Below are 26,393 nucleotides of genomic sequence, written 5' to 3'. Positions count from 1 at the left end.
GGCTGATTCCTGGAGGAAGTTGTTGACTGAGAACTGGGGTGAGGTGGGATCGGAAATTCCGCCCCTCGTTTCTCTGATAATTGTTCTGGGTCCTTCAGTAGTTTATCCTCGTAAATTATTCATGTCGCTTCCTCTTTCTCTGTCAATCTCCCTGTTTCTAGTTTTAATATTGGTTGTTGGGATGTGGTCATCGCTCGCGGTCAAGCATTCGTAGCTCACCCCTAGTTGTCTTAGGTTGTTTTATAAGCACGTTACTGGGCTCTGCAGTCACCTGCAGGCCAAATCGGGTAAGAAACAGCAGGTTTTGTCGCCTAACAGGTATTAGTGAACCAGATGGAATTTTACAACAATCGATGATAGTTTCACAGTCGACATTACTGAGGTTAGCTTTATTTTAAATCTCACCTGCTGCCGTGGTGGGATTTGAACACAGAGCTATGGCTAGGCCTCTGGGTTACTAGCCCAGTGAAATTACTGTTACTGTACCATCCCCACCTTCTACTCCTCTCTCAGTTGCCTTGTCTCTCTGCCTGGAATACTCACTCTCTAAGCATCTTCCTCAATGATCCTTTTCCCATCCATCATCCTAGCATTCTGTCCCTGCATTCTGTACACCAGCCCCATGTTTAATGATTGTAATCTCACTGTCAGTTTGACGAAGCCTCTGTGGAGAGTTGCCAAATCACTGTAATCCCTTTAAGTAGCCTTGTTTGTGGACACCTCCCAACTGTGAAACATCTTATAACCCAACAAAATACGATAGATACTGGAGTTCTGAACGAAACAGAAAGTGCTGGAAATGCTCAGCAGGTCTACCAGCATCTGTGGAGAGAGAAACAGAGGGACGGATTTTCCTGCCCCTTCCCCCGGCGGGATCGGAAAATCCCACCTAGCGGGTGTAGACTGCAGTCTGAAATTATTGAACTCAGTGTCGAGTCCAGAAGATTGTAAAGTATCTAATGGAAAGGTGAGGTGCTGTTTCTCAAGTTGACATTGGGCTTCAGCTGAGCGCTGCGGGCAGTCCGAGGACAGAGTGATCTGGTTGGGAGTGGGGCGGAGAATTAAAATGAAAGGCAAAATCTACATTCACCAATGATGTAAAACCGACTTTGGTGAAGTTACAAGCTAAAACGCTTGCAATAGTAAGATTGGTTCTTGATGAAGCAATTTCTTGCCCAGCATGGGCAATTCTCGATCTTGAGACTACTTTGAATTGTCAGACCTCACATCACAGAATGGACTATCCAATTAGTGCCATTACACCTGTACTTTCCCTTTAACCCTGTAAATATTTACATGTATGAGTACCATTTAGGGATGGCATTAACAATCATAAATAATTTTACAATGAAATATGGTGGTAATCATGGGCGGGATTCTCTGTTGCCTGACGCTGAAATCGGGGTCAGCACCGGTTTGACGCTGGTTTCCGATTCTCCGCCCCCTCCGAAATGGCGTCATTGTGACGCACGGCGCGCATAGTCGCAATGCCGTTGGTGCCTCATCGTCCGGCCCACCCGCGATACTCCGCCTCCGATGGGCCGAGTTCCCGACGGCGCGGGGCACGTGTGGTCACACAAATCGTGAACCCGGCGGGGCGGCTATGGACAGTACACCATGCCGGGTTCCATGCCGCTGGCCGGGGTGGGAGGGGGGGCTTCTGTGAGGGCTGGGGGGGACTGGTGGGGGGTGGTCAGGAGGTGGGCTATGGGGTCGTAGATGGCGGGTTTGGTCCGCGCATGGCCGGCGCCATGTTGTACGGCACAACCGCTGCACGTCGTCAGCTGTGAGCATGTGCGGCCCGGGACCTGGCCATTCTCGACGCGATCCGCAGGCGTTTCACACGGCGCCGGTTCTAGCCCCTCAACAGTATCGGAATCGTTGAGGGGTTTGCGTCGATTTTTTTGACATGAAGCTCCCATGGATTCTCCGTTCGAGACGGCACTTAGCCTCAGGAACGGAGAATCTCGCCCCATATCTTTCAAGTTATGTTAAGTTGAAAGGTTGGAAAATTGGTGGCCTTTCTGATGAAAAAACATCATTCTCTTTTGCTAATTTGAAACTCTCATGTGCCATGCTACTTTTCCCAGTTTTTAGAGTTTAACTTTGGAATGTCCTGATTAAACTGACAATATTGACTGATATACTGTTAACCATTGAGACTGGAAATCAACACTGACTATGTTACTCCTGGATTGCAAATGCTTGAACTATGAATAACCCATTGGATCTCAAACTTGATGTTTCGCAGAGATGGGATAAGTGAGCTTACATTGTAACTCAACACAGTTCAATGGTGAAAAGGCCTCCCAGCTGTTTGTGTGCTGGGCAATATACCTTGAGATTAGCTCAATAGATATTGGGGGCAGAATTTAACAGTGGTGGGATTTTACGGTCCCTCGGAAGTCAATGGACTTTTGAATGGCTCTCTGCCTCTTACGGCCCCACCCCCACCATGACGGAGCTGTAAAATGCTGCCAAGAATGTTTAACAAGATGGTTGAGCATTTTTAATATATCCTGAGGGATGCAAGGAAACATAAATCATTATTATAGGGCAGTATTTTCCAAACATTTTCAAAGGGAATGGTTTAGCACAGGGCTAAATAGCTGGCTTTTAAAGCAGACCAAGGCAGGCCAGCAGCGCGGTTCAATTCCTGTACCAGCCTCCCCGAACATGTGGCGACTAGGGGCTTTTCACAGTAACTTCATTTGCAGCCTACTTGTGACAATAAGTGATTTTCATTTCATTTTATTTCACATTCTTTTGCTGGGACTCACTTTTGCCAACTGGCCGAGCTTCGGGACAGACCCCGGCCAACCTTCGGGACTCGTTCGCTTACCTTTAATGTGACAGGTGAGCCTGCTTGGTCCTCACAACCTCACTCCAATCAGGTCTCGTGTCTTCTGGCCTGCCTACCCAGCTTTGTTTCATTTCCTGCCTGCACCCTTCCATTGAATATCAGGATTCTGGCCACCCCCCTCTTCAGGCCATAACACAAGGTAACAGCAGAAGTCTGGACGGAATCGTTGACAATTTGTTGAGGTTGCTCCTCGCTGGCTGGATTCCTGCCTACATTGTTTACAATACCTCTCAATTATTCGTAAGATAAAGACAGGTTTTTTGTGGGGGGTGATAATCCTGCGTTCCACTCAATTTGTTAAGATACATTTCAACACTACGAACCATTTTAGTGATACTTCTTCACAGTGATTCCCGTGTTGAATCAATCTGTCACTAATGACCGGTTCTCCTAAATATCCACAACAGTCAGGCTGGTCAGCTTTTAATTTCCTCGTGGCCAGGTGTTGGAAATCGCCATTGTGTTGGGAATGTAACCATGTCAAGCAAGGGCCGCCATTGAATCAAGTGTCAACAGGGGAGGCGGTGGCACAGTGGTATTGCCGCTTGTCATGTGAGAGTACCTTTAAGAAATGGATGTTTAAGCAATGTACCTTTAAGTAATGGAGCTGATCATATTACTGAAGTGATGTCAGAGGGTGGGGTGAGCTGAGCTCACTTCTGCTTTTTTGAGTTTCAGTTTGAAGTGTCTGTATGTTTTTGCTGTTAGCTGCAGGAAGAAACACAGAGTTGGTCTGTTGATTTCTGCAATCCAAAGACTATAAATATATTGAATGCAACCTAATGTGTTCTTATTTTTGAAGGTTTGAAGTCTTTTGGACGTTTAAAGGAACAGTTTGAAGGACTATTTAGTGTTGTAGTCTTTTGGGGTTATCTTTGAAGTAATGGGTGTTAAGATATTCAATGTTTGTTTTTAAAGGGTTTACTTGAGTTCATAGAATAAGCATTGTTTTGTTTTAAAAACCACTTGTCCACTTCTGCTGTATCACACCTGGAGAGTACGCAGTGTGCTTCCCACATCACAATCTATTAGAAGTTGTGGGTTGGTTGAACTCCATGAAACACTTTGGGGTTCTGTAAACCCGGACCCATAACGCGCTGGACTAGTAATCCAGAGACCCAGGATAATAAGTAGGTTTGAATCCCACCATGGCAGGTAATGGAATTTAAACTCAATAAAATATCCTGAATTAAAAGTCTAATCATGACCTTGAAACCATAGTCGGTTGTCGTAAAACCCCATCTGGTTCTCTAATGTCCTTTCGGGAAGGAAATCTGCCATCCTTACCTGGTCTGGCCTACATATGACTCAAGACATGACTCTGCCTCTTAAATGTCCTCTGAAATGTCCTAAGCAAGCCACTCAATTGTATTCAACTGCTACGAAAACACAAAAAAGGAATGAAACTGGATGGACCATTCAGCATCGAAACAGGCAGCGGAAACAACAATGCCAAACCCAGCCCTGCTGACCCTGCAAAGTCCTCCTCACTAACATCTGAGGCTTGTGTCAAAGTTGGGAGAGCTATCTTACAGACTAGATAAGCAACAGTCTGACATAGTCATACTCACAGTCAATATCCCAGACACCACTATCACCATTCCTGGGTATGTCCTGTCTCACCGGCAGGACAGACCCAGCAGAAGTGGGTGCATAGTGGAAGCATGTGATATAGAACATAGAACAGTACAGCACAGAACAGGCCCTTCGGCCCTCAATGTTGTGCCGATTGATATCAAGAAGCAGCTGAAGGCACTGGATGCTGCAAAGGCTATGGACCTTGACAATATCCCGGAAATAGTACTGAAGACTTGTGCACCAGAATTTGCCGCACCCCTAGCTAAGCTTTTCCAGTACAGCTACAACACTGGCATCTACCCGGCAATGTGGAAAATTGCCCAGGTGTGTCCCGTACACAAGGAACAGGAAAAATCCAAACCAGCCAATTACCGCCCTGCCAGTCTACTGTCCATCATCAGCAAAGTGGTGAAAGGAGTTGTCAACAGTGCTATCAAACGGCACTTATTCAGCAATAACCTGCTCACTGACTCCATTGGTTGGAGTCATACTTGGCACAAAGGAAGATGTTTGTGGTGGTTGGAGATCAATCATCTCAGCTCCAGGACATCACTTTAGATATTCCTCAGAGTAATGCCCTGGGCCCAACCATCTTCAGCTGCATCATCAATGACATCCCTTCCATCATAAGATAAGAAGTGGGGATGTTTGCGGATGTCTGCACAGTGTTCAGCACCATTTGCGACTCCTCAGATAATGAACCAGTACATGCCCAAATGTAGCACGCCCTGGACAATGTCCAGGCTTGGGCTGACAAGTGGCAAGCCACATTCGCACCACAGAAGTGCCAGGCAATGACCATCTCCTACAATAGAGGATCCAACTACTGCCCCTTGACATTCAATGACATTACCACCGCTGAATCCCCCACAATCAACATCCTGGGGGCTACCATTGGTCAGAAACTGGACTGGACCAGCCATATTATTGCCATGGCTACCAGAGTAGGTCAAAGGCTAGGAATCCTACGGCGTGTAACTCACCTCCTGACCACCAAAGACTGTCCACCATCTACAAGTCAGGAGTGTAATGGAACACTCTCCACTTGCCTGGATGAGTGCAGCTCCAACAACACTCAAGAAGCTCAACACCATCCAGGACAAAGCAGCCCGCTTGATTGCTCCTCCTTCCACAAACATTCAAACCTTCCACCACCGACGAACAGTGGCAGCGTGTGTACCATCTACAAGATGCACTGTAGCAACTCACCAAGGTTCCTCAGACAGCACCAAACCTTCCAAACCCATGACTACTACCATCTAGAAGGACAAGAGCAGCAGATACCTGGGAACCCCACCACCTGGAGGTTCCCCTCCAAGTCACTCGCCACCCTGACTTGGAAATATATCACCGTTCCTTCACTGTCACTTGGGCAACATCCTGGAACTCCCTCCCTAACAGCACTGTTGGTTTACCTACACCTCAAGGATTGCAGCGGTTCTAGAAAACAACTCACCACCACCACCGTCTGAAGGGCAACTAGGATGGGCAATAAATGCCGGCCTAACCAGCAACGCCCACATACCGTAAATGAATTTTTAAAGAAGGTGTAGAGAAACTGAGAATGGAGCCATGTGCTTAAAATGGATCTGCTCGTCAATTTCAACAGAGACCCACTGCTGATGCTCTATTTGGAGTGTGTCTGTGGAAATAGTTTCAGCTTCAGTATCAATCATGGCATATGCCGATATTCTGTACTTGTCACGAATACTATCAAGCTACGTGATGGGAGCTCACTAGTTAACAACAGAGGTGAAGGTACAAACTAAATTGCGTGGGACGAAGCATTAAAGTTTGCAAATTACGCCGTTCTTGGATGTGGCTGAAGCACCAAGCTAACAGGCGAATGTGCCGCACAGACGGCAATCACTACTAAAACCAGAATAAAGCATGGGACATTAATGGTAGTTACATAGGAACAGTCTGATCTACTCCATTCCACAAAACATCTATGCCACCATGAATAACTAACCACCAGCCTTCAGCATTCCAACCTTTTATTGGCCTTTCCATTTCCAGATATGCAAATTGTCCTGAAGCCAACATTATGCTTTATTTCCTCATGTGCAGCAACTAAAGTCCGGTCAGTTACGAACTTCAGTCAATTTCTCCAGTCAGTTCAGATGGGAATGGTGCCTTGACTGACTCTGACCAGTCAGCTGTTCAAACTTCATTCTCCTTTGGTTCCATTGCCCAAAGCTCTTCTCAAGCCTCATAAAACTGGAGACTTTTCCGTTTCCATTTTACCCGTCCCAAATGGCAATATTTCACAAAACATTGTGTGCTCTTCTGCCTTGCCTAATGTCCAGGGATGTGGAAATTCAGTTCGGCGGAGAGCATAGCACAGATATCATAGTATCCCTACAGTGCAGAACGAGGCTATTCGGTCCATTGAATCTATACATAGATGCATAGAAGATAGGAGCAGGAGGAGGCCTTTTGGTCCTTCGAGTCTGCTCCGCCATTCATCATGATCATGGCTGACCATCCAACTCAATAACATAATTCTGCTTTCTCCCCAAAGCCTTTGATCCCATTCTTCCCAAGTGCTACATCTAGCCGCCTCGTGAATGTATTCAATGATTTAGCATCAACTACTTCCTGTGCTAATGAATTCCACAGGTTCACCACTCTTTGGGTGAAGAAATGTCTCCTCATCTCTGTCCGAAATGATTTACCCTGAATCCTCAGACTGTGGATTCAACCGACCCTCCAAAAGAGCACCCCACCCATGCCCAATTGCCTACTCAATTCCCATAACCCCACCTAACCTTTGGAGACTAAGTGACAACTTAGACTGGCCAATTCATCTAACCTGCACATCTTTGGACTGTGGGAGGAAACCGGAGCACCCGGAGGAAGCCCACGGAGAAAGTGCAAACTCCACACATGGCCGGGATTGTTCATTTACATTTTCCCCATGTTCCTAGTGGAGGAATAGTCATTTAAACCTGCAGCTAGTTGACGAAAAGTCAGTGACTTGAACAGATTCCTTGTCTACTTCCCCAAATATAGCCACCGCTTAACATTACAAATACTTAAAAATTATAATGTGCTTTATATGGGAATGATTATAAATAGCAGACTAGCTATGGGGGTGCAGTATCGTTTGTGTTTATATTAGTATCCGTGGTTGGAACAACCATGCATCGTAATACCCCAGCATTGTCTTGGGGGAAACTTCGGCATTTTGTTACAAATTGGTGTGAAAGCCGGAATTGCTTTGTTATCTGCTGGGCAAATGCTGGTGGAAATAATGCTTGCCCTATGAGAAATGAAGCACAGGGGGATAAGATATTCCAATATTAAGAATACAAAATCCATCCGTGGCAAAGCTATTTTAGATTGTGGCGGGAATACCTTAGTTACGGGACTCTTCTGACACCCACCCGCGACCCACCCGTGAGTCGAGATCCGCACTTTGAAAAACCCAGTTATGGAGGTACCTGTCACGAGAAAGAATAGGTATATTGTGCCATTTGAGTTGTCTACCATTTCGTTGGCACCTGAACTTCATAGGGTGGCATGGTGGTTAGCACTGCTGCCTCACAGCTCCAGGGACCCGGGTTCAATTCCAGCCCGGGGTGACTGTGTGGAGTTTGCACTTCCTCCCCGTGTCTGCGTGGGTTTCCTCCGGGTGCTCCGGTTTCCTCCCACAGTCCAAAGATGTGCAGGTTAGGTGGATTGGCCACGCCAAACTGCCCCTTAGTGTCCAAAAGGTTAGGTGGGGTTACTGGTTTGCGGGGATGGGGGTGGAGGCATGGGTTTAAGTAGGGTGCTCTTTCCAAGGGCCGGTGCAGACACGATGGGCCGAATGGCCTCCTCCTGCACTGTAAATTCTATAATTGGCTTTATCTCTCCACGTACACCAACTGACCTGCTGTCCATTTCTGCCAGTGTCAGATTTCCTTTACAACATAATAGGTGGCAGAACGGGCCATTATAAAAGTGAACTTAGAATAAAAACAAGCTATTAATCATGTTAATTGTATCAATTGAGGTTAAGTTCATAGAGGTGGGGGCATTGGTTGAATGGTTACTTGAGCACGTATAAAGAGACACTTACACAGAGTAGAGTAGAATCAGGAGATATATGTTGTGTGCATTGTAATGATAGAAATGTACCAATCTTTCATAATGGATTGGGCAAACCCGTTGTGGGTTAATTTAATGATTCAAGGTACATGTGAACAGATATACATGGGTGGAAAGCTTGAAGACACCCGCGGCTGAGCTGTGCGTGTGTGCTTTGCTGAAAGCAAAAGTACAACTAAAACTGGATCACATGGCACAGGTCCCTTCACGAGATGTTATAGAAACATTGGAAAATTGGTGCAGGAGTAGGCCATTCGGCCCTTCGAGCCTGCGCCACCATTCAATATGATCCTGGCTGATCATGCAAATTCAGTATCCCACTCCCGCTTTCTCTCTCTACCCCTTGATCCCTTTAATAGAAACATGCTGCAATCCCTTTTGTACTTGTATGTACTTGTAATATTCCAATTAAAGACTGGCTCTGCTCTTTTCCCTCACCAACTGACTATCAGGCGTATAACAGGTGGAAGGGGTACCTAGAGATTGGATGTTTGTCAGATGGTACGAGGCACTGGACGAACTCCTTTGCTCTTCTTCGAATAGCATCATAAGATCCACTTGAATAGTCAGACAGAGTTTTGGTTGAATATTCCGTCTGAAAGAAACCATCTGACAGCACGCAGCCCATACTGCACTGTACTGCCAACTTGTAATGTGCGTTCAAGTCTTAGAAAGGGACGTGAGTCATTGCCTCCTCACACAGAAGCTCGAGTGTTAGCACTGAGTAAAGCTGTTAACAAAATGGTTAAGAGGGCTTATATTTCAATTTTAGATCCCATTCAGCTCAAAATCTTGAAGATTAATGGAACAGACTTATTGCTGATCACAATATTACACCACCTGCTGATTTCTATGAAACTTAATAATGACAGCTTGCTGTAATAATTTAAAAAGGGAATAGATCTGTAGTCAATCGTATTCCCCCGAGATCTGTCATAGATCTCCAAGAAGAATTCATATGCATATTGTCATTCTTGTCTTGTCCTGTACCTGACAGTAAGTTAAGTGCTGATATGATGAGTAATAGTATTACATTGCTTCACTAAGAATAGCTACTTACAAAAGGTTATGGAGACAACAGTTTGGCTACAATTAGAAGATAATCAGAGCTGGATTGCAGAGTTTGTTAATTATATTAAAAAATCATCATCAGCACGATAGACAAAGCATTTTCCCAACTTTTTGCATTCTGTATTAATATTAGCACTCTCACATCAGCATAGTATGGTTTAGGTGTAAAATTGAACTCCATGAACGCTTCACTAATGTGCCTAGCCTGCAAACTCAACAAAACATCCCTTTTGTTTCTTTAATTCCCCGCCTCAGATTTCTAGACTTGGTGAGTCAACTTAGTCCTAAATCATAAGCCCCTTTGCACCTTCCATGTTGCAAAGTGCAACAGAATCTCGCATCGAGTTCCCCAGAGAGGAGAACTGAATCTCATCTTCCCAATCCAACTGGACTGAAGGATTAATTCAGGAATGAAAACACTTTATTCAACCAATTGTGCTACCCAGGTCCTCGCAGGTTATATTAAAATGCTGCTAAGTTGGAATATTTTTTGTGTAATGGACATACAACCAATAGACCCATGCAAAAATAATTAAGCGTTAAATGTTTCCTTGAGTCAGAAGATCAAAGGATGTCAAACCACGAGAGCAGCATTAAAGTGCTCTACCCACATTACTGTTACTCATTGAATATGATTGCAGCAATAAATCAGTTTTGTATATGACTGCTTGCAATGTGCCAGCCTTTGTATTCTGGAGTCTGATTGTGAATTCAGGCCCCCTTTAGTACAGAATCCAGGCTTATATTCTGGTTCAACACTAAAATAGTGCTGCACTGTTGAAGGTACATTTTTTTTCCAGATGATAGGAAAACCAAGGTTCCGTCTGCCATCTCAGGCAGAGGTAATTCTCAAGGGCTATTAAGGATGGGCAACAAACCCTGCCCGAGCCATCGACACCCATGTCCCATGAAAGAATATAAGAAGATCCTATTGTACTATGGGAAGAAAAGTAGGGCAGTTCTCCCTGGTTTCATGGCCAACATTCATCCCTCAACCAACAAGTTTGATCATCTGGTCATTACCACCAATTTGTTTGTTGTGTGCAAATTGGCTTTCATAATTTCCTACATTACACCAATGATTACAGTTCGCAAAGTATTTAATTAACTGTAAAGCACTTTGGGTTATCCTGCACTAGTGTAAAATGCTTAATAAGCGTAGGTTATTTCTTTATATGGCCTTTTTGATGTCATCCAACTCTTAGTCATTTGGTAGTACAGAACCTGAGTATTGCTGAAAAAAGATACGTTGTCGAAGTTTTCCGTCTTGCACTTGCAGACAGAAAGAACATGTAGACATATTGCACCCGTTTCAGCGATGCAAAAGGGGCAATACCCATTTTCTGGTTCATTCTCCAGGGAAATGCAATGACCAATCAGAATCAACCTGCCTGGTTTGGATTTAAACAAAGCTTGGCAGTTAATTGTCAGTCATCAGTTAACTGGTGTATTTTCCATGGCAACACCTCTACCAATCAGAGTCCACTTGCCAACCAATCAGCACTCTCTTCTCATGTACTATAAATTGTTGTTTCTTTTACATTTGGTATTATTGCAAATTGATCTGATGAGTACAAGACAAAAAGCTTCTGCAATATGTCTTTATTCAGCAATATTCACTCAACTTTATTGGTTTTGGGTAGGGCTCTAATCCCTTACAAGACTCTGGAATAAACGTAGGACAGCACTGAAAGAGGTTAAAAGGTCTTGCAAGTCTTCAGCAGATTATAAGGGAATGTAAATCCTATATATATGATAAACCATTTGGATTATTTTTGCTTCTCCCTCTGGCAGTGTTATCTTACTGTGCTAGTAATCCAGAGGCCTAGACTAAGGGGACATGAACTCAAGTCGCATCATGGCAGCTGACAATTTTAATTCAATTAATTGAAATCAGTAATGGTGACCGGATTTGTGTTTAAATCCATCTGGTTCATTAATGTCGTTTAGGGAAGGAAATCTGCCATCCTTTATCTGGTCTGGCCTACATGTGGCTGCAGATCCAATACAATGTGGGTGGCACAGTGGTTAGCCTTGCTGCCTCACAGCACCAGGGACCCAGGTTAAATTCCAACCTTGGGTGACTGTCTTTGTGGAGTTTGCACTTTCTCCCCGTGTCTGCGTGGGTTTCCTCCGGGTGCTCCAATTTCCTCCCACAGTCCAATGATGTGCAGATTAGGTGGGTTAGCCATGGTAAATAATTGCCCCTTAGTGTCCAGGGATGTGAAGGTTAGGTGGGGTTACAGGGATAGGGTAGGGGAGGAGTGGGCCTGGCTATGGTGCTCTTTCAAAGAGTCGGTGTAGACTCGATGGGCTGAAAGGCCATCTTCTCACTGTAGGGATGCTGTGGTCCTATCGTTGATTCTTAACTGCCCCATGAAAGAGCCTATTCAGAAGGAAAATCAGTGAAAACTGGTAAGTAAGGATACTGGTATTACGATTCCCGACTGGACCCCAACAGTGGCGAGGATACTGGACCGAAACCCCAATATTTTAGTTTATTTTAAGACTGTGCAGAAAGAATGATTCACTCCAGGAGTGATTGCATGAAGAAAATAAGGCTTTGGTATTTCTAAAACAAAACCTTTATTATAAATACAATATTAAACTTTTAACTTCACACCTGAAAAAGAACAGTTTAACACAACTATACCATTTCCGATTAGACAACAAGAAAATAAACATACAGCCCTCAATCCAATTTAAAATTAACATTGCATAGCGTAATATTTGCGCTACCGAACAGATTCTGGCTCTTGTTAGAATCCCTTCAGACTCTGGCTGAATATCTTCAAATAGCTGCTTCAACGAGGCTATTTCAGCCTTTTCCTTGTCTTCAGACAATAATGCTCTGCTTTTAAAATATTATTACTCTTATCCTATTGGGAAAGAAAACTACCTTTATTGGTGGTCTAAAAAACCAGGTTGCCAGAGAAGACTTCACTTCCAAAAGCCTTTTCCCCAAAGTCATGTCCCTCTCCGCAGCTTTCTTCAAAACTGTCCTCTTCCACAGCGTCTCAAAATGTCTCTCCGCATTCATTGGCTCCTCCCGGCCATGATGTCATCTCCCCAAGCCAGAAAAACAAATTCTCTCAGACTGCAAAACCAAACTCCCCAGGAACTTCACCAGGCAAACCACTAGGCATTAACCCAGACTGAAAAACACATTCCTTGGTCAATTTCACATGCTGGCTGCCAAAACTACTCAAGCCCTGCAGAACGGAACTCTGCTTTTTAAAGAACATGACCATTGCAATAAAGTAAATTCCAACCCCAGGCTTTTAATCCTTAAACAGCCTGATACTTTTCTAATCCAATTTTCCTAGCATCTTCCAACCGTCACACTGGTCCAAACTGCTTTTTTCCTATTGGGTAGAAAACCACTCATTGTATTCAAGAAGGCCGCTCACCACTGGCTTTTCAAAGGCCATAAACGCTGACTCTGCCGGTGATGTTTACGTCCCGTGACTGAATAAAAGAGAAAGGGGTTACATTTTACACTGCTGACAGTACTAGGTGGAACATGTGAAATGATTTACTTGTCAGTGCAGTTATACAGACCTATTTATCACTGACAAGCTATTCCTCTCGCACATACACTGGAGACGAAGGAAGAACTTCTAAGTTCCTTCCGGTAAAAAAAATTGAAACTGAACTCTTCCAGACAATGTCGGTTCAGGTCAGAAGTTTACATTCACTGAGTAATTCACTGAAAGTTGTTGAGTTTGTATTTTATAATTGGATTATTAATGCTTGCTCCAAGCCTTCTTTCAGAAAGTTGCAGCTTGGGGTTTAGCATGGGAGTAATTTGAGCCATGGCACGCGAGAAGTGAGGCATGTTTGGGAAGGAAAAGGTAACTTGTGATCCAAAGGACTGAAGTTAATGCTCCCCCACTGGCAGGTTTGTTGGTGAGGGAAACCCCCTCAAATCCAGTGGGTGGCCTGCCTGCCACCTATCTGCCTGCCCCTGCCCACACCATTTTCCCTTCATCAGGGGTGGTGTTGGGCAGCCCACCTGCCACTGGGCAAATTGAGGCCCTCAAGTGGGATTTTAAGGTGATTAAACCAGCCCTGGTAGAAGCTTGCAACAAGCGGCCTGCTCAGCAGGTTTTCTTGTGCAGAGGTTGGTGTGGTGGTGGGAGGGGGCGGCCTAAATGGCTCCCAGTGCCCATCAATGGGCACCTCCAAGGTGAGATTTCCCGCCCTCTATGGTTTCTCAAGCCTTGCTCCCCGCCGCCTCTTGTTGACCGCCAAACACTTAGGAAGGTTCCAATCCATCACCACACACTACCTCATCAGGCGAGTGCAGTACCGCCAGTGACTACTGCTCCCATGGGCGCTAGTATTACCATAAGACGTAGGAGCAGAATTAGGCCACTTGGCCCATCGAGTCTGCTCCGCCATTCAATCATGGCTGATATTTTCTCATCCCCATTCTCCTGCCTTCCTCCCATAACCCCTGATCCCCTTATTAATCAAGAACATATCTATCTTTGTCGTAAAGACACTCAGTGAATTGGCCTCCACAGCCTTCTGCGGCCAAGAGTTCCACAGATTCACCACCCTCTGGCTGAAAAGGTTCCTCCTCATCTCTGTTTTAAAGGATCGTCCCTTTAATCTGAGATGGTGACCTCTGGTTCTAGTTTTTCCTACAAGTGGAAACATCCTCTCCATGTCCACTGGTTCCAGGCCTCGCAGTATCTCGTACATTTCAATAAGATTCCCTCTCATCCTTCGAAACTCCAACGAGTACAGACACAGAGTCCTCAACCGTTCCTCATATGACAAGTTCTTCATTCCAGGAATCATTCTTGTGAACCTCCTCTGGACCCTTTCCAAGGCCAGCACATCTTTCCTTAGATATGGGGCCCATAATTGCTCACAATACTCCAAATGGGGTCTGACCAGAGCCTTATGCAGCCTCAGAAGTACATCCCTGGTCTTGTATTCTAGCCCTCTTGACATAAATGCGAACATTGCATTTGCCTTCTTAACCGCTGACTGAACCTGCACATTAATCTTAAGAGAATTGTGAACAAGGACTCCCAAGTCCCTTTGTGCTTCTGCTTTCCAAAGCATTTCCCCAGGAGTACAGCAGAGAGCTGGTGGCCTCGAACAGGCTGACAGCTCTCTGAGGCGGGCCTTCCTGTTCCTGAGGGTACAAATCCAGCCTTCAACCAACTAAAGGCAATAAATGACTGAGGGGCAGCTAGTTCTTCACATCGTGAGTTCTCCCTTGACCTCCCAAAGTCCTCCACACTAGGCTTTCTTCATGTAATTCTGTCACTGGCTGATTGACAGATGTTTACTGCTGCGGTTAATCAGTCACCATTGCATCACGCGGCTACCATGAAGCAAGATGGCGGAAGGCGAAATAGATGGATCTTGGGACATTTTTATCAAGCATATTCTTGATAATATAGGAATATAGATTCTATATTCCTATGTCCTTGATGAAGACTAGCTCGAAGAATGTCGTGGATCAGTTTAAGCTACATAGCTTGCTGCCCGGAGAAGCAAGATTCTCAAGCTTGAAGTTATACTGCAAGTTGAAACATTGGATTGCATCACCACATAAGCCCCTGAGTTCCGGACTGCAATGCTCTTTTCAAATTCGCTTTCAATCAGCTATAGTGCGCACCACCAGTTTAGCTGTGCATTTGCTGAAGTCCATTTACTTCTCTTTATAATCTCAACAGGCAACCCAGGATACTTGTAAAAAGATTACAATTTTCAAAGAATATTTCTAACAAAGATCTCTGATTCCTAACAGGTGGTTCTGCATGTTGTGTTATGCTGCTTCGGATAACACAGGCTGCTACTTGATGCAGTCTTAACTAAAGGATGCTCCAGACTCTGAAATGAGTTCAACGTGTTTATTGAACTATTAACACAGTTCTCAAATGAGTTCGACTCTCTGCTAATCTAACTGTAGTAACTCAGTCTAACTGTAGCAGCCTGCTCTAAGCCACGTGCTGGGGTGTGATGCTGCTGATCAACCCTGTCTAACTCTCTAGATGTCTGTGTGTGGAAAGAGGCAGGGTGTGAGTGCCTCATCCCTTTTATAGTGTTTATGTCATGCCCTCTTGTGGTGATGCCACCTCTGAGTGTCCTGACTGCCCATCGGTCGTGTCCTATTCTGAGTGTTCATTGGTTGCATGTTTGCATATCATGACACTGCAGACCTCTCGCATGTTCCGCCCATCGTTGCCTCCTCAACTAACAAAAGCAGAAGATTCACTCTCACAAAACTCAAGGTTGCTTTGAGAATCACGCTGTTTGATATAGCATTGACAATTGTGAAAGCCCGCACAGCATCAACGGTTAAGAGGAAGATCAAACTCTTGAGTATTTTATACGTATTGAGCAAACAGTCAATAACGCAATAAAGGAGAAATCCAGTTCATTACACAAATGGCCTAATTAAGTCAATAATTCTCAGTGTGCATCCTCTCATAATGCCCACTAATAATTGCTGGATACGGATTGACAAAGCGATCTTGGAGAGGCTGAGGGTTTACTGTGAACAAGATCTGTGCACAAAAGTTTAAATCTTCTTTGCATTTTTAGTTTCAGTGTCAGAATTTCACAGTCTGCCCCATGGAGTATTAAGCTGTAAAGAGGTACTCAGATAATAAAATGCAAAGTGCTGTCCGTATATGGCAGATATGATTTAGACTGTCGTAAGCCAGCTGGGTTTGACACCAGATAGGTTGGTGCATTTTTGTTGTAAACGAAGGAGTTAGACACAGGAGCGGCAGTATACGCAGAATCAGTATTCACTGTCATTATTAAAACAAATGATAAGGCTCAGATTCTGTTTCGGCACTATACATATGACAACCTGAATATTAATGAAATGAAAAAGAAAATGAAAATTGCTTATTGTCACAAGTAGGCTTCAATGAAGTTACTGTGAAAAGTCCCTAGTCGCCACATTCCGGCGCCTGTTCAGGGAGGCTGGTATGGGAATTGAACCGTGCTGCTTGCTTGCTTGGCTGCTTTAAAAGCCAGCCCCTAAAGGCTGGGTGACTTGACAGATAGCAAGGAAATGCAGCACCCGATGCGATGCCGAAACCCGGGATTGAACCAGGGACCTTTAGATCTTCAGTCTAACGCTCTCCCAACTGAGCTATTTCAGCTGGTATTAAAACATTTCACTGAAATTTTGCTCAGTTTAACAAAGGAACAGAGAAATAAGATATCATCATTTTGGCACATTTTCTTCCCTCATTCTATAGAAAGCAGGGAATGTCGTACATTGAGAGATTTTCACATCAAAGAATGGAAGATGTTTTGCAGCATTATGCTCAGCACCAGTTTAAATGTGCATTTGCTGAAGATCATTTACTCCTCTGTCCCACTTTATAATCTCAACAGGCATTCCAGGATATTTGTAAATTACAACTTTCAAAGAACACTCCTGACAGAATCTCTGATTCCACCTCATAATATTGCACCTAACAGATAATTCTGCAAGACTAGTATTCATAATAATAATGATCTTTATTAGTGTCACAAGTAGGCTAACATTAACACTGCAATGAAGTTGCTGTGAAAATCCCCTTGTCGCCACTCTCCAGTGCATGTTTGGGTACACGGGGAGAGTTCAGAATGTTCAATTCACCGAACAAGCACGTCTTTCGGGACTTGTGGGAGGAAACTGGAGCACCTGGAGGAAACCCATGCAGACTCCGCACAGACAGTGACCAAAGCAGGAATCGAACCTGGGTCTCTGGTGCTGCGACACAACAGTGCTAATCACTGTGCTGCCCCTCTTACATGTTCTGCTCATTACTGTCCATGGAATCCATACCGTACAGAAGGAGGCCATTCAGCCCATCAAGTCTGCACCGACCCTCTGAAAGAGCACCCTATCTAGGCCCACTCCCACGCCCTATCCGTAACCCCACCTAATCCACACATCTTTGAACACTAAGGGGCAATTTAGCATGGCCAATTCACCTATCCTGCACATCTTTGGATTGTGGGAGGAAACCGGAGCATCCAGAGGAAACCCACGCAGATACTGGAGAAAGGGCAAACTCCACCCAGACAGTTACCCAAGGCAGGAATTGAACCCGGAGCCACAACGCTGTGAGGTAGCAGCGTTGACCACTATGCTGTCCCCTCAACTAACACCTCCAACAGCAGATTCACTTTCACACATCGCACTGCTGTTTTGGGATCTATTTGATAAATTGCTGCTACATTACCTTGAATTACAACAATCACAGTACAAGGCTCCATATATGCAAAGTGATTTGAGTTGATTCTGAGATGTGATAAGGCAAAATGTAAAAACAAGTCTCTCTTGACAGATCGAATGTCCGCAAGAAAACAGTGTTGGCTTCTCGGGTAGGAGTTAAAGTTTTCTCTCCTTTTTCCTCGGCTCCCATTGGACAGTGCTTTTTGAAAGTGGCTATTCTACAAGTGCGAACATAGGAAGTGAGTGTTGGGAAGGTATTCTACAACAGAAGCCGTCACCACTGAGCCCAATGATGTATCCTCATGATACCCTCAGACGAGCATGTCTTCCAAGCGGCCAGCGATTAAGAGCGGGAGCCCTGCCTCACAGCCCCTCCTTACCCAGAGAGCATTGAGGCCAAATGTCAACATCCATTATGGCTGCCCTGGCTGAGAATGGTTAAATAAGGCCAGACTTCTGGATGAAACGTCGGTCTTCTTGTTCTGGAACGAGTCTGACTCTTACATCAAACCTTCTATGTCCTCTCAACAACTAAGAAAACCCTTGAGGTTGCCATAGAGACAATATGACTCTGTAAGGGGTTTATCTCAATAGTTAGATTCTGGAATGCAGCAAAGGGCTGGGAGTGCAACTCAACATTTTTTGATTTAATCTATTTAGAAGTGAAATCCTTTAAAATAGCAAATTAATGCATTATATAAAAAAGGAAATAGATTTTAAACGATCTGCACTCATGTGGAAACTTATCTACGTATTTCAATTTTCGCACACAATGAATTAATTTGAAAATTAGTGACAGTTGTTATATAAGCAAATCTGGAAGCCATTTTGTGCAGGGTATCAGCGTTCTCTGCTATTTATATTGTGTCGCTTTCCTTAAGCCAAATTGTGTGTAAAATTTTATTTGACAAAGACCCCTCACAATGCAATTTCAAGGAAGAATCCCAAAAGAACAGTGTGACATACAAAATGGATATATATATTATGTTTTCTTAAAGAAAGCATTAATTATGTTCTCATCATGTGCAGAGTGTCAAGCTAGTGAATGGATCATCAACTAAAAGCTCCCAGTGTTAGTCAATGGATTGCTTCTGCACTTAGCTTCTAACACTTGGTGCATCATCTCAAAAGGAATAAAGCTTCCTCTAACTGTGTTGATAGCATACTTCAACACTGATGTTCGAAAGGTTCAATAAGTGCAATTGGAATAAATCAGTCATGAAATCCAGCGGTTCACAAATGTCCCTCAGGGCAGGAAGTCTGGTGTCCTCATCTGATCTGACTACATATGGCTCCAGACACACAGTGATGTGGTTGACTTCCAATTCCCCTTTGAAGTTGCCTGGATAACTGTGCAATTGTACCAAACTGCTATGATAACTTTGCGGAAGAATAAAACAGGATGGACCATTCAGATTCGATCTAGGTCTGTAGACAACAAAGCCACAATCAGCCCAGCTAGTCCAGAAAAGTTGTCCTCACAAATATTTGGTGTCTTGTGCCAAAGTTGGGAGAAATGTCCCTTGGCCATGTCAAACAGAATTACACCCATCCTAGATTCCTTGCTAGCCATTCCTGGGTACGTCCTGTCCGACTGGCAGGAAAGATACACCAGAGGTGGTGACGTAGTGGTCTGTGACTTAATGAGTCCTCAACATTGATTCTGGACCCTCGGAATTCTCCCTCTGTGTACCCAAACAGGCGCCGGGGTGTGGCGACTAGGGGATTTTCACAGTAACTTCATTGCAGTGTTAATGTAAGCCTACATGTGACAATAATAAATAATAATAAGAAAGGCATTGTTGCTTCCCAGCAGGAATCTGGCTTTTAAGCAATATCACCAAAAAAAAAAAGATGAACCCATCAGTCAGCTGATTATAATTTGTCAGATTTTGTGCATTACCACTGGATTAATTTCTCCAGCGAAATCCCTTCTGTTTAAAAGTGTTTGGCAGGGGGAAGGCGAAAAAGCTTTTAAGTTGCAACAGTTTTCCTGTATATTGGCGCACGGTAGCACAGTGGTTAGCATTGTTGCTTCACAGCTCCAGGGTCCCAGGTTCAATTCCCGGCTTGGGTCACTGTCTGTGCGGAGTCTGCACGTTCTCCCTGTGTCTGTGTGGGTTTCCTTTGGATGCTCCGGTTTCCTCCCACAGTCCAAAGACGTACAGGTTAGGTGGATTGGCCATGCTAAATTGCCCTAAGTTGTCCACAAAAGGTTAGGTGGGGTTACGGGGATAGGTGGAGGTGTGGATTTAAGTAGGGTGCTCTTTCCCAGGGCCGGAGCATACTCGATGGGCCGAATGGCCTCCTTCTGCACTGTAAATTCTAAAATAGTTGCTGTGATTGTGCGAAAGTCATTACACTTTAAAAGCAATTCATTGTGTGTGAAGCATTCTTACATTTTTCTGAGCCAATTGATAATATGCTCTGTAAATGCGCATCGTCCTTTCATTAATGTTCCAGTGCAATGATAAAAACTACACCCCGCCTTGAATTTTCATTTTTATCAGTACAGTGTTGCCAATGATAGCCTCAATGTAATACCTGGAAATGGGGTTTAGACTTTTCAGCTCTGGAAAATATTTAACAGGACATTTCGAATACTATAAGACGTGCACAATTGCACGGGCTCATGCACCTATTGTTACAGTTATATTTCAATCACAAGGAAAGAACTTACAATTCTTTTCCATTACTTCTGCCTTTTGCTTAATCTCTTTACATCTCCTTCTCCATTACCCTATCTCAACCTCGGCAAGTTAACCCTAAACAATGGCACTGTTTCCCTGGCGCTACCTCTCCCCTCTCCAATGTTGTTGTCTTCGACAGCAGCAGAAGAATCTTGCCACCAATTCTCAACAAAGCAGCAGGAAAAATCGGAAACTCATTGCCTGCCCCCCCCACACACGTTGGGTCAAAATGGGCTCCATAACATATGAGTTAATGGTTTGTTAAAAAAAGAATACCAGGTTACCATTAAAGCCTATGATATAGGCAGTTATATCTCAGATGGAAGATTGTGTCTTCAGTCACTGACATAGTTGAGTTACAGACTCCAACTGGCTATGGTGTTGAAAAGTCAAGAGACCCCGCTCCCAGTGTTGCCCAGCCAGGAGGAGTGAAAAAGATACAACAGTTGTCTCAAGACCTCTCACTTCAGCTCTTACACAGTTCAATCTGCCGTTTGGGCTAAAGTCACCTCATTAAGAGAGCCCCCCCCACCACCCAAAATAAGTATGAAATATTACACTGGCTTCCATTATACTATCAACTTCGTTCTGCTTTCCAAATTAATTCGGCAGCTCCCTATTGACTTTGCTGCCAGCAAACCTTCATATAATAAGCAGCTGTAGCTTGGATAATTAACCGAGCTTTTGGTCATTAGTCCTAACATTGCCGTCCAAGGCTCACTGTCACATTTTGTTCTGTAATGCCTCTGTGAAATATCCTGCAATGTTCCATTATATTAAAGGCATTATTTAAATCCACATTGTTGTCCTAGAAACCAAACGTGACTGACTCTCTTGTAAACATCATTGTTTTTGAAAATCTCTGCTCGCCTGTGCAAATCAAAAGCCCTTTTTTATATATAGGTTGTTCATCTTAAAATATTTAATCATTTCCTCTGAGGAAACAGAACACCATTGGACAGGAGGGAAATTCTCTTCCTGCTAAATCCTCCTCATTGTAGTTTTCCACCCCTTTTGCCCCCTCCAGAGCTGGCAAAATTGAAGGGGACAACAGGAATTGGCTGCCGGTATCGAAAGCGACATTAAATATAATCTGCCCCAACATTGTTCAAAACACAATTCCCCATTCCTTTAAAAATCATACTCACTTGCGACTCCCAATGTTTCCTATTTACACTTCTGGAAGTGAGGTTAACACTTTAAAACCTTTTGAAATAACTGATCGTTTAGAGGTACAGAAAAAATTAAAAAAGCGACTCAGTCCCATCTAGATCCCCCCAATGAAATTTTGTCTGAATGCATCCACGAACACGGCTCTTATCTTGCTTCTGCGCTCACCTTTGTATTTCATATTCACCACTGTGCCCTATTTACCCTCAATGCCTTGAGCGGCCCAAGAGATGATTATTATGCAACAGAATCAGAGGCATTCTATCAATTGGTTATTCCATTTCTAAAGTATGCGACACTGCATCTACAGAGGGGTTTAAGTGTCACGAATGGAAAGTTAATTTTCAGAAGTAGGTCAAGTGGGCATTTCCATGCTCACAAACATGCACTCAAAGACCAAATTAATGACCTTTGACTCGTCTCTGAAATTGCTAATTTGCTAATTGTTCACTTAAATGGGCCATCCAGTCTCAGAAGTTCTGAATGCTATGTAGGCCAGGTGAAATAATGATCTCCTAACCTATCACTGCCAAAGGAAGTCAACTAAAGACAATTAGTGCATGCACTGCAACAGTCTTCAGAGTATACATGAGCACAGGGGCATCAAAGAGTAGCTTTGTCGCCATTTTAACAGTGAGGCTCCTCGGGCTGAGATTCGGTTCGTTTGTAACACTGACTAAACTAATATATTGGGAAATCTTCGGAAAAGAGCATAGTCGAGAAAGCTGTCACCAACAGAAGGACGAAAAGAATTTACAGGACACAATGCATTTTCACAGACGAGAATACCATATTTAAACATCACTCGTTTAAATATATGGTGTAACTGGAACTTGATTTGAAGTTTCTGAGTTAAAATACTGTGATGTTGACTGACGTGGTTCATGACCCTTAACCGCATTTAGCAAACATAATGACCGATGGAGATCACAAGCAGGAACCTTTAAAATAATTGACACGGTAGCACAGTGGTTAGCATTAGTGCTTCACAGCTCCAGGGTCCCAGGTTTGATTGCTGGCTTGGATCACTGTGTGGAGTCTGCACGTTCTCCCCGTGTCTGTGTGGTGTCTCCTCCGGGTGCTCCGGTTTCCTCCCACAGTCTAAAAGATATGCAGGTTAGGTGGATTGGCCACGCTACATTTGCCCCTTGGTGTCCAAAATGGTTAGGTGGGGTTGCTGGGCTATGGGGAGAGGGTGGAGGTGTGGGCTTAAGTAGGGTGCTCTTTCCAGTGGCTGGTGCAGACTCGATGGGCCGAATGGCCTCCTTCTGCACTGTAAATTCTATGATTCCATGATTCTAAATGACCAGGAACAGCTAAATTTCATGCTACAAAGCAAAGATATAAATGAATCATTGGCCACATCTTGCGGTTCAGCTTGACATGTAAAACCACAACTCGCAAGTGGAGAAACATGGAAGAATCTTTCAAGGTGATACTTTGCATTGGTTAAGAACAAAACATGTGGAAGGGATATTTGTAAACAGTCCAATTTTAAAACCTCAAGCGCTGGATTCACAATGCAGTTTCACACAGGGAGCGTAACATTCCCAACCACCACTGGAATTATGTATGACTCCCAGCAAAGAACTGAAAGGGGATCTATTCCCCGGTTAATAATTTATTTTAGGTGGCAGTGGCGGGGGGGGGGGGGGGGGGGGGGCGGATAGGTGTTGGGATTTTAATTGAAAGATTCAAAACACAAACACGACATTCTCCAAACTAGTTCCTGTGTGTTGAAATGCGAATGGATTTAAAGTGTTTCTCTATTCTGTTTTTTTTAACCCCCCTGTGCCCAGAGTGATTTGAATGGGAAGTAAGTTATTCCACTCAAGGAGTCATTTTAAGATCAATTAAAAGCTGCGGTCGGCGGGATTATTGAGACGGAAAGGAGACACTTTTAAGTCTCAAAATGTAACGGAGAACAAGCCAATCGTTCGGCAGGATGTATGATGGGATGAAGCAATCATTGGCCACACAATTTTTTTTTGGGGGGGGGGATAACTAAATGCAAAGGCGAACGTAGACTGGAAGGAGCCTCGGCGATGAGAACACAGCGTCTTCACCTAATAGCACTGAAGCTAACTGCCAGGAAAGTAGTCAGTCCCCTGTAGTGGACATTCAACTTGTGCACAGTGACTGAGTGTGAATTACAAAGCGGCATCTCCAACAACAGAAATGTTGACACCAGCAAAAAAAAATATTGACAATCCCACCCAAAAAAAAAGTATTGACAATCCCACCACCAAAAAAAATTAATATTGACAATCCCACCCACCCCCCAAAAAAAATATTGACAATCCCATCCACCAAAAAAAAATATTGACAATCCCACCCAAAAAAATAAATATTGACAGTCCTACCCACTTCCTCCACCTCAGAACTAATGGAAGAGGCAAAAACCAGAGTGTCCACCGCCCTCTTGAGTTCTCTGGTGTGTCCAGATTTTGGGAGGGGGCGAGTTCTGGTCCCACACAACCCCCAAACTCCGCAGTATTATGTAACACGGATGAATTAAGTTCCGTTTTCATGAACGCCGCAGTTCCCGATTAAAATATTGGGGGGGGGGGGGGCTATTAATAGCTGGCGCTTGAGAACAATGATCATAGAGCATGTTACTGTGAGCCCCAGGGAAGGGAGGACAATGTTGCTGCTTCCCAAATCCAGCAGGCAACCCCCCCCCCCCCCCCCCCAACCCTCCCTCCCCCCGCAGACACACACACACACACAAAACACAGAATCTGACCAAGTCCAAACATTTAATTTCACCCTCAGACACAGTAGTGATCTCCGCTGAAATGCTGCCTCTAACCACTTCAGGCAGACGGGGGTGCTGTACAATCAAGTTTCACATCGACATCCAGCAGGTCTCAACCCCGACACAGCTCCCAGTGAAGCCACCGATCCCACATCGGTGGAAGTTCTTCATCACAGCCCAAACCTGCTTTTACGATTATGTTATTTGGAGACAGGGATACCCCGCCCTGCGATGATGCCTTATTTACCAATACACACACACACAGCGCTCAAAGCAACAATTCAATATTGTTTTAATATTAGATCTCCCCCCCCCCCCCGCCCAAAACCGCCTACCCCGGGAATTTAGTCTATCCCCCCAAAAAAACAAAAATCTTTCCCCAAAAGAAGGACGGATCCCAGCCCCAGCCCCATTCTCGCACATCGTATAATTCAGATAATAATAGTGTTTGACAATCCAGTCCCCACACAACAGGAACTAGGGGCACTGAACACCTGCGATCTTGGGCAAGGCACCGGCGTCGAGTCAGTTTCAGAAACTGACCAAGGGCTGTTAAACTAACAAATAATACCCCCCCCCCCCCCAAATGATTCCGACTGAAACACATCCAAGTGGGTATTTGCTTCGGCGGTTTAACCTGCCAGTCAATACTTACTTTTTCCTCGTCTTGCTGACGAACGTGTGTGGTCTAAATCCTGCGGCACCTGCGCCCGCTCACAAAACGTGTCCCAGCGCCGCGTTACTTATCATGAAAGATCACAGGGGTCGCAGCCCCCCCTCGTCTTGGGCGACTTGGGTCTGTTGAGGAGCGATAGGCTCCAGATGAAGCGCTTCCACGCGAACCATGGGCATCAGTGTCTTCAGGGAGCCACATGTACCGCTCTGCGGTCAGTTGCTGGATGTGTTTGAGTCAGGTTTTTTTTTTGGGGGGGGGGGCAAATGCTGCTGCTCAGAGAGATACCAGGAGCAACTCAGAGTGATGGAGCTCAGGCAAAGCTTGCACGCTGACTGAGGCGGACTGATCTGCAGAGAAGCTGGGGGTGGATTCACCACACGCCCAGCACTGGGGGAGGATTGATCACACTCCCAGAACTGGGGGTGGATTCATCACACTCCTGAGATTTACATAGGCAGATTGGGAGTCCAGTGGGCTGCAGTGTGCAGGACACTGAGACACACGGAGGAGCATTTTCAACCCTAACTTTGAATTGCTCCCTTTAGTTGAGGGTATTTGCAATGAGGGTGATGTTAACTGTGGAGTGGCAATTGTGATTCAATACCTCCATTATATTTACTGCACCAATTGCTCAAGCTGTGCTTTAGAATAGAATGGAATAGATGGCCCAGAGGAGGCCATTCGGCCCATCGGGTCTGCACCGACCCTTTGAAAGACCACCCTAGCTACACCCACACCTCCGCCCTATCTCCATAAACCCATCTGACCTTTGGACACTAAGGGACAATTTTAGCACGGCCAATCCACCCAGCCTGTCCATATTTGGATTTTTATCAGTCAGATTATCGGTTCTTTCTCAATGTTTTGTGCAGTGTGTCTCTCCCCCGCCCCCTCCCCTCCCCCCTCCCCAACACATTTTCAGTATGTGGGGATATACCCTGGCTGGGGTTTTCAAAAGGCCACGGGGTTAGGGCTCAGTGTGGGTGGGGTTTGAAAGTCAGGGGGTCCTGGAGCTTGTTTTGGGATCCTGACAGCTTTGAATTTTGAATTACCATCAACACCCCCTTAAACACCTTAACAACTCTTGCGGGTGGTGTCCCTGCCCCTGAGCCAGAAGCTGTGGACTTGAATCTCACCCCAGCACTTGATGGCCGAGGAAGGTGCGTTCATAACGTGGCCAAACAGGCCGAGTATCAACCTGCAAAATCCTTCCCACACACACCGCTGGCAGGCAGTGAGACAGGGAGAAATTCCTGGCCAGTCATGTAACAGAAAGAAAGTTT

General features: G+C 44.7%; 1 protein-coding gene and 1 non-coding gene across 7 annotated transcripts in view; both read right to left on the bottom strand.

Annotated features, from left to right (window-relative positions):
- Nucleotides 1–25,488, bottom strand: part of camkva (CaM kinase-like vesicle-associated a) — a 175,461-nt gene extending 149,973 nt beyond the window's left edge. For 2 of the 6 annotated variants that reach the window (XM_072472926.1, XM_072472930.1), the window contains exon 1: nucleotides 13,018–13,036. The gene's annotated coding sequence lies outside the window, so the exon portion shown is untranslated. Of the gene's footprint in view, nucleotides 1–13,017; nucleotides 13,037–21,654; nucleotides 21,674–24,039; nucleotides 24,108–25,089 lie in introns of those variants that run through there. The other 4 variants (XM_072472924.1, XM_072472928.1, XM_072472925.1 and 1 more) reach the window with 4 other exon arrangements.
- trnaf-gaa (transfer RNA phenylalanine (anticodon GAA)) lies at nucleotides 16,677–16,749 on the bottom strand. The gene has a single exon. It is a non-coding gene; the product is annotated as a tRNA-Phe (tRNA).
- Nucleotides 25,489–26,393: the final 905 nt, after the last annotated feature.

This window comes from Scyliorhinus torazame, chromosome 13, assembly GCF_047496885.1.
Source record: "Scyliorhinus torazame isolate Kashiwa2021f chromosome 13, sScyTor2.1, whole genome shotgun sequence".
Taxonomy (NCBI): Eukaryota; Metazoa; Chordata; class Chondrichthyes; order Carcharhiniformes; family Scyliorhinidae; genus Scyliorhinus; species Scyliorhinus torazame.
The sequence above is the reverse complement of the archived record's forward strand: the minus strand, read 5'-3'. Positions and strand labels throughout refer to the sequence as shown.